This window comes from Neodiprion lecontei, chromosome 2 (assembly GCF_021901455.1).
Source record: "Neodiprion lecontei isolate iyNeoLeco1 chromosome 2, iyNeoLeco1.1, whole genome shotgun sequence".
NCBI lineage: Eukaryota > Metazoa > Arthropoda > Insecta > Hymenoptera > Diprionidae > Neodiprion > Neodiprion lecontei.
The window spans coordinates 19,997,194-20,014,117 of NC_060261.1; the positions used below are offsets into that span (position 1 = coordinate 19,997,194).

The window sequence follows — 16,924 nt, forward strand, 5'->3', positions numbered from 1 at the left end:
GAGTGACATAAAAAGGCGTAAAAACTAATAGTACAATATATAGATTATAATTATGATAATGATGAAAATAGTAGCATATAGGTACGTTTAAAAAATGTCACATTTCGGCACTACGAACGTAGTAGTTTTGTGATAACTTTGATGAAATTCATAGGCATACTTATGACCCAACAGATTGAGATCGATTAAACTATAGGTCTTTATAATTTTGGGTTCGACTACAAAAGCATGGTACTCGTCACTAAAATATTTTGTTTTACATTTGGTACAAATAACGAATGGTATATTGCGATGTACAAAGATATGAGTGATGACCTGAAATACGGGTAGATCCGTCTGTTCATCAATATGGGTTGCAATTGAAAATCCGACTTTATAAAGAAATCCAGAAACTACTTTTTTCACCACGAATATTCTATCGGATGGATTAAATTGAAAATCGCTTCTCGCTAACAAAAATTCAGATATAAAATTGTCATACCTATCAAATTTGCCTCCGCCTGTGCCAATAAAATTTCTTTCTTTTGTGTCTTAGGACAGGCATTGCGGAGGAAGATCAACTGTCCTTGCGCACTTTCTTCATTGTGAGGGTACACATTTTTGGGGGTTGAACGTTTTCTTTCTGCTCAATTTTAACTTCTTTACTTGGCACCTGACGACGTCTATTGAGGGTGCGCAGTCTCCCGGAGATGTAACCTGACCGGCCTTCAGGATCATAGAATATTTCCTGAAATTTAAATCAGTAAATGCTAGATAGTTTTATTAACACATAAACAATTCGCTACTGTATATGATCCTGTAAAAAATATCGGGCTAAAGTTTTACTTATATATAGATAAAATATGTTAATTTAAAATTTTTGGCAAAGCCAATGCCGACTAGAATGTGGCAGTATTTTATTCCAATTTAATAATTTATTTCCAATAAATTCACCAAATGGAGATAGGTTAGTGTACACCGAGCGTTTTGGTAATTCAGTACGCGGAATGAAATGATAATGCTTGGTTGGTACTCAATTATACAAGTCAGCACCAAATGGTTTAAAATAACACCATATAGCGTTGAAAGAACCCTAGATACTATTCAAAGAACACCAAATAGTGTTAGATGAACAGAAAATAGCATTTAATGATTTATTGGAAAATATTATTTATCAACACTTACCTGCAATAATAAAATCATTCCATTCCAAGGGCTTGCCATTGGGAGTGAGCACCTTTATTCATTTAGTCTCCCCGTTGTATCGTCCCTATCGCAACTGGAAAGATGTCCCGGTAACAATATCACCACTATCCGGTGCATCCTGCACATTTGCTGCTTGCTGCGCACTATTAATCAACACATTTTCCATTTCAGGGCCATCCATATTAAGCAAAGTCACGGTAAAAACATTAACAAAATCTGTTTCCGACATAATTAGAACCATACACGAGGCAGACAACACGTTTTACCTGAAATGCTACGCGACTGCTTGTAAGCGCGCGTGGAAGAAAGTGAGCTTTTCTGACTGCGGGCTAAGGACTTGCGGCATGTTCAAACTTGTACGCGGAAGAGCTTTCGACATTAGATTGACACCATCGGTGTCAATTCAACATTACATCGGTGTCAATGCAACACTGTGTCGGTGTACACGTAATTCTGTGACAGACTTGGATTTTGAGGTTGACACCATCCCCGTCAAACCAACACATTGTAAACAATCGACGGTGTGAACTTCTATAAAACTTCTATAGACTGCATTTCGGTTTGTAAGCAGCACTATTTGGTGCTTTTTAACTTCCCGTTTCTCCGTTTTCGGAGAAAAAAGGAAATTATTGTAATCACCCCGAAAATGAAAAGTAAAGTGTTCACTAAATCTTGACGTTTCAAGATCTAGAGAATTATCTCCGACCGCTTTCGGATGGACGACTGTGTGTGTGTATGTGTGTATGTATATACGTATGTGATCAATTTTTTTGTCCGACGATATCTCAAAAACGAGGCACTGCATTTCAATGATTTTGGTCTCAATCGACGCGGCTTTTCAAAACTTAGAACTGATTAGATTTTTGCTTTGATCGGTTCGGTACTTTTTGAATTATTCGAACAACAAATCTCCGAAAAATGAAATAAAAATATCTTGAGAATGGATCAATGGATTTGAATGAAAATTGGTACCATGAGATTTCTGGGGTCGTTGATCACGAATATGGGATCAGATTTGCAAAATCTAGAATGGCGAATCCAATATGGTGGAATAAAATCTAAAAATATTCGGATTTTGGTAGAAATTAGTAGTCGGAGGTTTTTTAGGTCACTGATAACAAATCCAAGGTCAGAATTCCCAAATTTATAATGGTGGATCCATTATAGTGGTTCAAAATAAAAGAAAATCATATTATCTTCATGTAATATGGTATCCAAGGTCTTTCGACACATCAATCACGAATCTGAATTTGTAGTTCGAAATTCGAATTGGATATCAATATTTTTTTATTCCGTGAAATTGGAACCTGCATTGTGATAACGGGAAGATCAAGGGCTGGCTCACGGTCAGCCTAAAGCCGCTTGTTAAACACACGCAACTCGTCATTTTCGACACCATATAGTGCTAAATTTTGAATTAACGAATAAATGTTGCCCATATAATATATACTAACTTATACATACATGCGTATAATCTGATATAATCTTATTGGATCAAATTCGAATTGTAATTTGTTTGTTTTTATTTAATTTTATCGTATTAGGGCGGACTATTTTTTTCCCGAGTAATCTCGCGCACGGTGAGATATAATCACTGAATATAATTCTCAAGTTATGTACGAAGATTTCCGACATCTAGACAGTGAATATACCACAGACGAGGCTCATTGTGACTATGGGAATTTTTATTTTGAAGATATACTAACTTCTGAAGAGGGTAAATCAATACCTTGATTATTCAAATTGCACCGAAAGGTGTCTGTTTGAGTAAAAAACTGCAGATGGTGTTGATTCACGTAAGATGACATCATTTTTAATCCCAACAAAATTGCCGGAGTATTTCATAAACTTTATTGGTGTTATTCGTGACACCGAAATTCCCAGCCAATAACACCGAGCTTGTTTACTAACTTCTTAAGAGGCTGAATCAACACCTTAGTCATTCAAATTGCACCAAAAGGTGTCAGTATGAGTTAAACACTGCAGATGGTGTTGATTTAGTTAAGATAACACCATTTTTAATTACAACAACATCGCCGGAGTCTTTCACACACTTTATTGGTGTTGTTTGTGACACCGATATTCCTAAACAACAACTCCGAGCTTGTTTACACCGCAAATTTTTTACAGTGCATGTATGATTACCCCAGAATTACGTCAAGTTTATTTCTAAAAAAAAAAACGCGCGTATTTGAGTGGCCTAATACGTACGCGCCGTATTTACTTTGTATGGAAAATTTTGCCAGATACCTTGTAATTTTACCTTGGATACTTAGGTAGTCACAATAAGTGATAAGAATATTCCTTATGATCGACAAAGTGTAAACACTAATGCAAATTGCCGAATAGTGATTTCGATCATTTAACCTGAACACGTAACAAATTCATGATATATTTTAGCGACTAATACAAACCGGGCTAGTACCACACGTCACAATGCATTCTAGTTTATATTTTCGTATGTATAAAAAACTTGAGAATGAATTTATAGTGCTATTATGAACAGCAATATCGGCTCTTGAAAGTACCTTCTTACAATCAGATTAAAGCCCTGCGATTGTTCGTATTCAAGTAGTTGAATTTCGAAGTCGGTGAGAATGCGACATCAATCATATAAATAATTCGATTTACCTCATTTTTTCCTAAAATTTAACCAAAATCTTTATACCGGGTCGTTTCTTCTACTTCAAAGATAGGTTCCTTCTCTTCTTAGCCATCGCGGGAATAAATACTGACTCGAAATAATAAAAAACGCGGTAGAAAAACAAGCAAAAATAAAAGCGCGGAACACTATCCATGTGCCGAGCGACGACGATTCGAACGAGGGGAATTGTAGTGGGGGGTTTGAGTCCACTCTCTTCGCCTGTAAGTCGCATGGTCGCCGGGCAACGCGGTCGTGGCGCTAGCAGGCGCCTGCTTTTTGCGCGAGAAATTTGCTGTCTTATGCTTCGTGATTTTCCTTCTCATTTCTTCATTTTTGAAGATAATTAGGTTCTTAGGGACTCATTTTGAAGATGAAGAATAGATCTGTGTCGCCTGTTTTGCCGAATTCCAAAAGAAAATTCACTGTCCGCTGTGTCTCACTTCAAACATCACGTACTTTCAAGTACGTTTTTTGCAAATCTGAAAGTGAAATCGAAAATTCAGCAAAACAGGCGACACAGATCTATTCTTCATCTTCATAATGACCCCCTAAGAACCTAATTATCTTCAAAAATGAGGAAATGAGAAGAAAAATCCTGAGTCTCTGTTCGTGCGCGCTCTTCGAGGCATAGGCAACGCCCGTAAGCACGATACCCATTATTTGACAGATTTTACATGTAAACGCGAAGTTATCATTTCTCCGCGAAAATTAATCAACTCCTCGTCCTGATTGACTATTCTGAGCTGTATATGGTATATTGACTGTACGGCGATTGATGGGTAATCGATGTTGGCAAGCACTTCAACAATATCATATCCTGATGGAACGGTAGGGAAAAATTCACAAATCGTGGGAGCTCGACGCTCGTTCACGTATGCCCCTGTGGTTATGTTGTACTCATTGCGTAAAGTATTAACCTTCAGTATGGCCACCGGTAATTCTGATTTATGAGTAACGTCTCGTGCTAGCTCAATCGCTTTAAATCCAAATAATCGACTAATGGAATGCTTGGGTTTAAAGTCTACTACTTGATTGAATGTGATTTCACTGTTCAGCTCGTTGTTGTTGGCTCTCAGACTGAGGGTGATATCGGAGGGTAAAGCTCCTTATGCAGAAAACTTTTAATATCTTCAATTTCATAGCTTCCCGTGGGTAACGTGATGACTTCTCTACTATTGCCTGCTCCATCCAGGTGAAATTTATTACGCTTCTCTTCAATATTGGGTATTAAATTGAATGTCAGGAACTCAAAAAGTCCAAGAACATAGTTTTTCTCCGGTGATAACTCGATTGGACGAAAATCCTGAGCCTCTAGCACGGAGGATGTACCCGGCAGTGTCAATGTCAACGATTCCGACATAACTAATGCTTGCTCATGTGGCACTCATCTTTTTACAGCTGTCCGCTAAGAAATTTGAGGCACAAGTGGTCACAAATCACAGTATCATATACCTCATAACTATCATGATTGTATTTTACGCTACCAACACCAAGATACTTCATCAAATCCTTAGACGGTTGCAAATTGCCGAAACTATCGGAATGTACAACTTGATTGCCATTTTTCTAGTACGCAACCCAATGTGTCCCCGGACTGTTTTTATCATCTAGATTATTGATTGCAGATTCTCGAATTTTCGATCCTGATTTCGGTAGACTATTCCACATGAGAACCCCGTAAAAATGTGAAATTTTTATATTTCTAGCATATTTGCGTATATCAATGTCGGTGAGAGCTTGGCGTGGTAGCTTTGTTAGTTTTTTGCGGATAGTAAAATACAGACCGATGCCACTGTGGTAAAGATTCATGTATAATTTCTTGCCTAGCATAATCGCCTCCATTGTTGTTTTGTGCCGTTTGGTTTGGTACAAGTGATGTTTGATGGCGCTAGCCTCGTTGACCTTTTATTATCGGGTATAGACCCGCAGCGCCACCCGCTAGAGCCCCAATAGGGCTCAGACCGGCCAGAATTGGAATGAGGAGTGGTAGGATGCCGCAAATTTTATCGGGCGCATACATAACGCGAGGCACACGAATATTCTTCCCAGCCCCACGCGCGGCCACACGGGCTCCCGCCAACGCCGACTCGACAGCTTCGTGACCTGATTGCACGTCGACCTGTGTAGCTCCTATGATGGATTTAAGATTCACTGTCCTCTTCCGCTGTTTAGGCTTCCTACCCGTTGTAGATTTCTTCATTGCAACCGCTCCAAGTTTTGACTGCTTCACAACTAAACTCATTCCGAGTTTAGTGTGGTAACCGAAGCGACAGGGATATATGTTTATATATGTGTACATCGGCGACTACACTATGTGCGTGTACTATAACATGGGTGTGTGATTCAGAGAAGAGTAGTATACATTGGCCTGTCGATAGAAGCGGATCGAGCAGCTCAAGTCAATAAAAGCTATTGTTACAAAGGGTGAAATCACCCGTTTTGCCCCCTTTTTAATGATCTAGTAGTCATCATAGATAAAAGACGTTTATAAACCTCTTATGTCTTTCAAAAGAATAAGGTTTCTGCGTCAACCAACATTATTGTAAAAACACTCTTGTTTCAGACTTAAAACGAGAAACACATATTTCGCAATCAAAGCTTTTCCACAACATTTTATTCACGCTTTTGATTTTGACTTGATAACACGGCTCTACAAAAAAATTTTTGTTCTTCGTCCTAAAGTTTATTTTATGATTTTCTGGTTAATTATGAACAAAAACGAAAAGAAAATACCTTTTTTTGGTATAAAGTTTGCTTTTGTAATAGTTATAGTAAAAATACTCATTTTTAAATTTTTCATAAATATTAATTATTTTAAATACATTCAAAAATACCGTGCGATCAGAGTTGGGTTTTAACGTCCAGACAGTGCTTCTAGATGGCACTCGAATGATAAACAACGATCAGGTGTTTTGTAGAAGTCTAGAATAACTGAAAATGTTCTCATTAAAAGTACATATGCTGCATGCTCATTTAGATAAATTTAAAAACAAAATGAGAGCGTATTCAGAAGAGCAAGGAGAACGTTTTCATCGGGACATTTTGAGCTTCGAACAACGTTGTCAAGGCCAATACAATTGAAACATGATCGGACACTATATTTGGGGTTTATTGAGAGACAGTACTTACGAACATAAAGGAAAAAGTAAAAGCGTGAACTTTTAAATTATTTTCTACTTTTTTGTAACTTATTTTGATAGTAAAACTCAATAAAAATAATAAAAATGTTTATTTAAATGGTTTCATCTTTAATTGATAATTAAAACCACAGATTTTGAAAAATATCGTTCAATCGGTCTCCTAAATACAAAAGCAAACTTTTTAATGCTATATATTTTTTTTTCGTCTAATTACGAACTAAAGAATCGAAATCTAATACTTTAAAGTCTAGGTAAAATTTTGTGTTGATCCGTGTAATCAAACTCGCGGATCCATATTTATTTCCGTAACGTTAAAGAACGTTACACTATTATAAGAAATACTGTGTACTCCTTTGCCCGGTCCTTACAACGGCCACGAAGTTAAAAGAAATTACATGTAGTTTGTCTTAATAATTGGCATAAAATTCAATGGGTCCCGACAAAGACAAAGAATTTAAAGGAGATATTGCATAAGTGGATTAGTACATGAAAAAAAAAAAAAAACTGCCTGGGTGAAAAATTATAATAAACAGAGTTTGACTAAAATCTGTGAAAAATATAACGTGGACATAGACCTTACATCTGCAATAGAGAATATAAGATCCATCTTTTATGCCTATCGAAAGTTGACAAACAGTATGATGATTGGCGATTTGCTAATCAATTTCATCGATAATTTTATCAACGTCGAAGATGAAAGTTACGAGAGAACGCCGGGATTACTTGAATTTTTGTTCAAAAAACCAACGGGTGCATTGATTGTGCATGACGCAGACAAGAATAATTACAAAAAAATTGTAGCGATGAAAAAATGCGCACCAGAAACGTTACCCAGCCGATGGAAGTCTTCCCGACGGTTCAAAAATCGTAAATTATAGAAATTTCATTGCACAATACGTCTGCTCGCCGAAACAATCCGGTAAAAGCTTACCTGACTGTAAGATTGCGTGAAAGGAGGAGCAAAAAGTGGATTACGTCTACTAAGATGATCCAAGTGAAATTGTAAACCGTCTCCGACTACTTATGGCGTCGCAGGCAGCAGGCAATATCAGCCATTTCAACAAAATAGTCGCCTTCATTTGAAAGTAGCAGTAAGTCAGAATCGTTTATTAACAGCAGATCCATATAAAATCATAATTCGTTCAGTGACCGTCCAGTGATGAGCATAGACATATTTGGGCGACATTTGGAAAGTGGTGAGGGTAAAAAATTTATTCGTGGGCCTTCAGGCGTTGGATTCAAAAAAAACCCGCGATAATCAGTATGACCTGGACATTAAACGATTGTCCAACGTAGCCGACCCACAACAGCCCAACGATGCTGTTTTTCTCAAAGTTCTCAATAGTTCAGACAATAAGTATCACGAGAACGTAACGCAAATCAGTGAGACCCTCAAACAGGTGCGGGTGCGTAACAGCATAATCACGATCATGCATTTAGGTTATTTCAACTCATTCCGAAGCTTCATGTTAGAGTGAGAGCACTGAAATAAACCAGCAAGGAATCAGTTCCATTTGAAGAGCGTTAACGCATGGATTAAGGTTTGAAAAAATTTCCTGCAAAGAACGAGGAAAAAAATGATGACGAAATTAGCGGACGAACTTCATAGACTCGCTCGACGCAATTATCCGAGTCGATTCGTGGATGTACGTGGGCTGGATAACACCTGGCAAGCTGATCTTGTTGACATGACGGCATATAGCTCGTACAACAAGGGATACAAGTACCTACTCACAATTATTGACATATTTTCCAAGTACGCGTGGGTGGTGCTAATAGGGTCCAAGAGTGGGAGAGATGTGATTGCTACCATGAAATCCGTACTGACACAGAACCGTATACCCATACATCTACACGTTGATCAAGCCAAAGAATTTCACAACAACGAATTTATGAAGCAGCACAATGTCAACACGTATTCGACATTCAGAAATTCAAAGGCATTGATATTTGAACGTTTCAATCGAAAATTGAAAAATAAATTGTGGAACCGGTTAACTCTCCAAGGATCTCACAAGTGGATTATTATTTGAGTGACTCAATGAAGTCCTACGACAACACCAAGAATCGCACGATTCGGATGATCTTGGTGGATGTTAACATGGTCAACGAAAAACAACTATATCGAAGCGTATACAAGCCTCGGCAAATCAAATGAAGTAATCGGAAGCGGAAATTCTGAGTAGGCGATCGTGTTCGAATCAGAAAGTTGTAACGATATTTTAAATTCAAAGTGCCCGCGAGGTTTTGCTTGACACAGCCATCTCGAACCAGGCATCAGGCGGGAGAAACGGCTGAACATTTTAAAGAGTCTACGGGAAGACGCCAAGGCAAACGGTCTAAAATTCCCTGTAGAACGTGCGTAGTCAATTATTAACACATTCAAAAGTGAATTAACACCTCGGCATTGCTCATTAATCTCCGTCATTACAACAACCTGTGATTTGGTCACAACGATAAAGCCTAAAAGAAGTCACGAAATTAACCAAAATCCAATTTTAAAACTGCCGTGCACCACTGGGTCAGCAGGAGGGAAACTTTCAAAAAGCCGTACACTTGAACCCCGTCGAAGAAGTCCCAACATCATTTAACAATCACACGAAGGAGCTGTTGACAAGTCTAAAGCAAAGGGATGAGTGATTTTTAACATATTTATGACTTATCAACTTTTTTAATTACTATCATAGACAATTTTATATCCCAGTGTGTGTTAATTCTGGCGTATTCTATTTTAATTTTTTGTGAATGTTTGAATGAATGTGTAATTTTTAATTATTTTGACTATGGACAGGTTTTAAAAAGGTATTACGTGTTATTTATATTGTTACAAAGGGTGAAATCACCCGTTTTGCCCCCTCTTTAATGATCTAGTAGTCATCATAGATAAAAGACGTTTATAAACCTCTTATGTCTTTCAAAAGAATAAGGTTGCTGCGTCAACCAACATTATTGTAAAAACACTCTTGTTTCAGACTTCAAACGAGAAACACATATTACGCAATTGAAGCATTTTCACAACATTTTATTCACGCTCTTGATTTTTGACTTGATAATTAAACTCGCGGACCCATATTTATTTCCGTAACGTCAAAGAACATTACATTGGTGTCAGAAGTGGGATCTTGAGTTTCTTTTCAATCGAGTCAATTCAGTGCGCGAACTTTAATTATGAGCAATAGTCGTATGACGCGCTCACGTCGAAGGGAAAGTGGCGGAGAAGAACCTTTCATTATGGAGAATCCGCGGGTCCCTGAGACAATCTCATCACCTTCGGTGGACCCTCTTCCAATTCCTTCGACGGTCTCTCAGATTGATCTGCTGAAGATCATGTCCCAACAACAAGAAGCTGCTGAGCGTCATCAACAGCAACTTCTTCAGCTGCTTCTTGATCAACAAGAGCAGCGAAAGCAAGAAATCGTCATTCAACAAGAACAGCGAAAAAGAGAACAGGAACAACGAGAAAGGGAACTTGCCTCTCAGTTGGAGCAGCGAAAAAGAGAACAAGAACAAAGAGAAAGGGAAATTGCCTCTCAGTTGGAACAGCGGAGGCTTGATAGAGAAGCTCAAGAACGATCCGAGACCAGTCTTCATGAACTGTTCCGGACGACTGTGGCAGCTCTTCAGGCTGTCCATCAGGTGAACGGCTCAGGAGAACCGGCCGTCACCCCTCGAGGTTCCAGAGTCGTTACTCCGCTTCCCTCTCCAGTTCCCTCTCCTGTTCCCGTTCCCGCTGTTCGGGAGGTCCAACATCCAGGACGGTTCCAGGATGTACGGGACTCAAGGTCTGTGCCTTTTATTAGGGGAATAGATGAATCCCCAATTTGTAGAACAACAGTTAAAAATGAGGTTGGCTTTTCCGAGCCTCTGCCTCAGGTTCAACCTCGTTATTCCCATTTAAGTCGATTGAATAATACAAGATTTCCTGGGGTTGCTTCTCAAATTACCGAGAAACCCTTTTATCCTTTAAAACCGCCAATTTTTGACGGAAAGATTCCATGGGCAGATTATGAACGTCAATTTGATACAATTGCATAGCATAATCAGTAGGACTCCGCACTGAGGGCCCACAGCCTTGCCTCTTGTCTTCGAACGCCGGCTTTGAATGTTTTAACGGCATTATCCAAAGAAGAAATTTCCGATTATGAAAAACTTAGCTCCGCGCTTAAATTAAGAAACGGAAATGATCATTTGACAAAATTATACACAGCTCAATTACAGACTAGAAGACAAGGACGAGACGAAGACCTAGCGTCACTTAGCCAAGATATTGAACGGCTTTCTCGTGTAGCTTTGCCAGACCACGAGCCGTCTCGTAATTTATTAGCGACACAAGCTTTCTTAAACGCAATCAGTGATCCAGAAATTAAAATGACCGTTGGGACATCGGGTCTCACTTCTCTGCGGGAGGCAACGGCCAAAGCCCTTGAGGTAGAGGCAATGAGAAAACAATATTTCGGGTTGAGCAGGCTTCGTCGGATTGAGGTGTCCAAAAACACCTCAGAAAGACGAAGTTTTGAACACTCGGAGGAGTCAAAGCCTCAAAATTATAGTAATGAAAATAACAATAGTAATTTTAAACCGAGAAATCGAGGTTCTCTTCAAAACTAGAAAAACAAGCGTGTAATTAACAACGCGGACATGACAAGTCAAACCGGCTTGACTTGTATATTTTGAAAAAAAACAGGCCATGACGCCAATCATTGTTTTCTGATTAAAAAAATTAGTGGAGAACCGATACAGAGTTCGAATCCAAACTCTTATAACTGGCATAAGAAAAATATAGAAATAGGGGAAGCAAATCCTCAGTCGAGTTCTGCAACAGGAACTCGCCCAAAAAACTAATTCCAGATGATTTGTCGGGGCGAAAATCATCGCAGATTGTTAGGAGTGAAATCCCTCTTAGAAAACAGTTTTTAATTAATAGTCTACGACAGTCTGGTCTTTACGCGCGCGGTACTGTAAATGGCGTCGATTGTCTATGGGTAATAGACACCGGCGCGGAAGTAACCGTAGTTCGATCGGATCTCTTTAAATCCGATGACCAGATTGTTCCCTCTTTATCTCTGCAAACAGTCACTGGAGAGACGACCCCGGTTTTGAGACAGGTTACTGTCCAAATTAACTTTTTTGGGTGCATCGACTCTCTACATAAGGTATTTATAGCAGATATAGAGGATGAAGGTATTTTGGGAATAGACTTTCTTACAGCTCATAACTGTGTTATCTCGACCAAGAGAAATTCACTAACTTCAATCAATCGCGAAATAACTCTTTGTACAAATAGAAATGAGATTTATTGGACTCCTCCTAGAATTCGGGAAATAGAACTTTCAGAGGATGATTTTCAACAACATTTCCCTTCACATTTACAGAGCCTTGTGGAGAAATCTTCGATTTCGTTAAATTCAGCTCAGGTAGGATCGTTTAAATCTCTTTCGCTAGAATTTAAAGATTCTCTCGCCAAGGATAGTGGTGATAAGGGTCGATGTACTTCTGTCAAGCACAAGATCGACGTCGGAGAGAGTTCACCAATAAAACAAGCTCCTCGGAGACTCGCTCTCAACGCCCGAGAAGAGGTGAAGAAGCTTGTAGAAGACATGTTAATGAACGATGTGATTGAACCATCGTCTAGTCCCTGGGCTTCACCAATCGTCCTTATCAACAAAAAGGACGGATCCAAACGATTTTGTATTGATTACAGGAAGCTGAACGATATAACGAAGAAAGATTCTTACCCTCTACCCAGAATCGACGAAACACTCGACCTGATAGCTGGTGCAACTTGGTTCAGCACCATAGATCTTCAGAGCGGATACTGGCAGGTCGAAATGGATCCTCTATATAAAGAAAAAACAGCTTTTGTTACGGGTTTAGGAGGATTATGGCAGTTCAAGGTTATGCCGTTTGGTTTGAGTAATGCCCCGGCTACCTTTGATCGAATGATGGAGGCTGTTCTCCATGGGCTTACTGGCAAAATATGTCTCGTCTATTTAGACGATATAGTCGTTTTTGGCAAAAACTTTGAATAAGAAGTTCAAAATCTCAGACAAGTCTTCGCTAGGCTGAAGCAGGCAGGCCTAAAAATGAGTCCGAAAAAATGCCATCTGTTCCAGAGAAAAGTAGGCTTCCTCGGACATATTGTCTCAACACAAGGTGTAAAGACCGACCCGTCCAAAATCGAGAAGGTTTCTTCTTGGCCGACACCTAAGAATAAAGAACAAATTCAAAGCTTTCTAGGCCTTTGTACATATTACAGAAGATTTGTAAAAGGTTTCGCTAGTATAGCTAAACCTCTCCATCACTTGACCGGAATCAAGATTCCTTCTGACTGGACCCCGGAATGTAAAGAGGCTTTCAAGAAATTAAAAGAAAATCTTATTTCTTCGCCGATTTTAGCTCATCCAGAGGTCGAACTTCCTCTTATTTTAGATACGGATGCCTCTCTTTCAGGAATAGGCGGGGTTCTGTCACAAATTCAGAGAGGTTAGGAGAGAGTGATGAGCTATTTCAGCAAAGTTTTGAGTAAAACTGAGAGGAATTATTGTGTCACTCGTAGAGAGCTTTTAGCTGTTGTTAGGACCGTAGTACATTTTCACCATTATCTGTACGGCAGGAGATTTTTGATACGTACAGATCATGCTTCTCTCAGGTGGCTACTTTCGTTCAAATCTCCCAAAGGTCAGGTAGCTAGGTGGATGGAAAGGTTCGGTCAGTACGATTTTGACATTCGTCATCGCGCAGGAATTCATCATGGGAACGCCGATGCTCTCTCTCGGAGACCCTTCGAGGAAATGCCAGAGTGTAAACAGTGTGCCCGATTAGAGAAAAACCGTGACCCCTCTCTCATAATACGGAAGATTTCTTTCGAAAATAACCAGGAGGAATGGAGAGATTCGCAACAAGAGGACGACACTTTGAATCAAGTGAAGTCTTGGAAAGAAGCAGAAACTCGCCCGGACTGGCAGGATATATCTTTAGCCGAGCCAGATTCGAAAATTTATTGGGCTCAATGGGACTCTATCCTTTTAATTGATGGAATTTTATACCGAAAATGGGAATCTGCAGACTTGAAAGAAATCAGGTGGCAACTTTTGGTTCCCAGGACACGAGTTCCGGAGATTCTTGCTCTTTATCATGATTCTTCTACAGGTGGACACTTCGCTTCAAATAAAACTCTGGGCAGAATTTGCAACTTCTACTTTTGGCCCCGTTGCCGGATGAACGTTGAAGATTGGTGTCGAAGATGTCGAATCTGCACGGCAAAGAAAGGACCTCGAGCGAAAGGACAAAGCTCTCTTCAAATTTACAACGTGGGAGCTCCATTTGAAAGGATAGCGATGGACATTCTCGGACCTCTCCCGATAACCCATTCTGGAAATAAATATGCTCAGGTTATTGCTGATTATTTTACCAAGTGGCCTGAAGTGGTTCCTCTCGCTGATTAAGAAGCCTCCACTGTAGCACAGGCATTCGTTAAAGAGTTTATTTGTAGACACGGAGTTCCTCTAGAACTTCATACTGATCAAGGCCGAAATTTCGAGTCAACCTTAATGAAAGAGGTTACTCAGATTTTAGGAGTTAGAAAAACTCGTACGACTCCTTTGCATCCGTAATCTGACGGCATGATAGAGCGTCTGAATCGAACCTTGCTACAATATTTGTCGTCCTTTGTAGAGCAGAATCAGAGAGACTGGGACTCCTGGATCCCTTTCTTCCTCTTATCTTACAGATCTGCGATCCATGAGACGACGAAGCAGACGCCAGCCCTCGTGCTTACTGGAAGAATCTTCGACTTCCATCAGATTTAGAGAAAGGCCCTGTTGATGTGCAAAGACAGCATCAAACAGATTATGCCTTTTTATTGCAATAACGTTTAGAAGAAATTCATTACTTTGCTAGGAGTAGAATTTCTATGGCTTCAGATAAATTAAAAACTCGTTATGATATTCGAGCCAGAGATTTGAAATTTAATCATGGAGATTCTGTCTGGCTCTTTCAACCCCGAAGACAGAAAGGACGATGTCCAAAGCTACAAAGAAATTGGGAAGGCCCTTACTTAGTGGTTAACCGGATAAATGATGTTGTTTATAGAATCCGAAGATCTCCTCATCCGCGTCAGAAAGTGGTTCACTTGGATCGTCTCGCTCCATTTGATGAAAATCAACCTGGAACAGTCTCTTCAAGACCAGGAACATCCTTCGTAGTTAGACCTTCAAACGAACACCCTTGACGACTGTGATCGACTTGACCTTCTTTACAGTCGGTCATCGATTGGGAGAAGAATTTGCCTTTTGTAATTCATTTGAGTAAAACTCGACCGCTTACGATTATTATTGAAGGAAATATCGGATGCGGAAAAACAACTTTCACCAAGAGGTTTTTAGCAGATCGCCAGGTCTGTACACTTTTGGAACCTCTTGAGGAATATCGAGATGTAGCTGGAATTAACCTCTTAGATTTGATGTATCAGGACCCAGATCGTTATTGCTATTATTTTCAGCATTTCGCTCAAATGGTTATGTTAGAAAGACATCTTCAGACAACTTCATTGCCTGTCAAGGTGATGGAAAGATCGATATTTAGTAGCAATTGTTCTGTAGAAGCTCGTCGCAGGTTAGGTAATTTTCGCGACTTCGAATCTCATTTATTGATGAAAAATTTCGATCTTCTCATTCGCTCGTCTGAGCTCAGAGTAGATTTAATTGTTTATTTGCGAGTTTCCCCAGAAACTTCTTTTGCTCGAGTTAGTTCCCGTTCTCGTGAGGAGGAATCGAACATTTCTTCAGAGCTACTCAGAACTATTCATGAGGTTCATGAAGATTGGCTAGTAAAACAAACCTTTTCTTATTCATCGGCTTCTGTCTTAGTTATAAATGCAGAAGCTACAGCCGATCAAGTTATTAAAGATTTTTGTACTTCTATGACGTGCGGGGGTTAATTCAGACTTGAATAATGAAGAAGTATTCTTAATCAAAAGAAAGACAAAAAGCAAAGTTTAATTTTCTTTATTAGAACATGAAAAAAAAAGGAACGAATAGTGAAAACGGGAGGTGACATATAAAAAGAGTCAAGTTTCAGAAATTTGCTCTGCCATAATTTTAAGGGCAGACTTAACTTCCTCACAATCTTTGCAACCTTCGGTAAATCTTATTACAGATAATTTCTTCTTGCATTCACGGCAGGCTTTGCTTTCTCCCACGAAGGTCGAATGTGTTTTTTTATGTTCAAGGAAGTTCTTCATGTCCGCGCTGAAATAAATCAGACACGGGAGTAGTATAGGGGCACTTTGGGGCGTCACAACAAACCCCCCTCGCACCCCTCTCCGGTGCCAGCCCCTCGCCAAGGAGTAACTTTATGACGCCATCCCCTTCCCCCGCCGCCCCTCGCCGTGGAGCGAATTCTGGGACGCCATCCCCCTCCCCCGCCGCCCCTCGCCGCGGAGCGAATTTTGGGACGCCATCCCCTTCATCCGCCGCCCCTCGCCACGAAGCAAATTTTGGGACGCCATCCCTTTCCCCCGCCGCCCCTCGCCAAGGAGCGAATTTTGGGGCCCCTTCCCCTTCGCCCGCAGCCCCTCGTCAAGGAGGTATTTTATTCTAGAAGCTTCTCCGGACGACCACCCCTTTCCCGCAACCCCTTACCAAGAAGCGGTTTTTCCGCCTCAAAGCTCCGCAGCTCGTCAGCCCTTCGCCCGCGACCCCCTCACCAAATGGTGAAAATCGTGTGACGACTCCTTACCCCGGGTACCGTTGACCGCGAATCAGATTCCGGACTCTACGGGATGGCCTCTGGGCCTGTGCACCCTGACCATGGGACGATCTCCTTTCCCTCACCCTGGTGCCCCTGGCCGTGCGGCCGACTCTGGGGCCACCTACCCATCTGGCCCCACTACCTCCGTTCACGAAGCGAACTCTGTGACTTGGACGTTTGGGGTTACAGGTCTTCCACCCCGGCT

At 40.3% G+C, this 16,924-nt stretch overlaps 1 protein-coding gene across 1 annotated transcript in view; it reads right to left on the reverse strand.

Moving 5' to 3' along the window:
* LOC107225548 (sodium-dependent neutral amino acid transporter B(0)AT3) overlaps positions 1-16,924 on the reverse strand; it is a 511,620-nt gene that overhangs the window by 234,513 nt on the left and 260,183 nt on the right. The gene's annotated exons all lie outside the window — the stretch shown is intronic.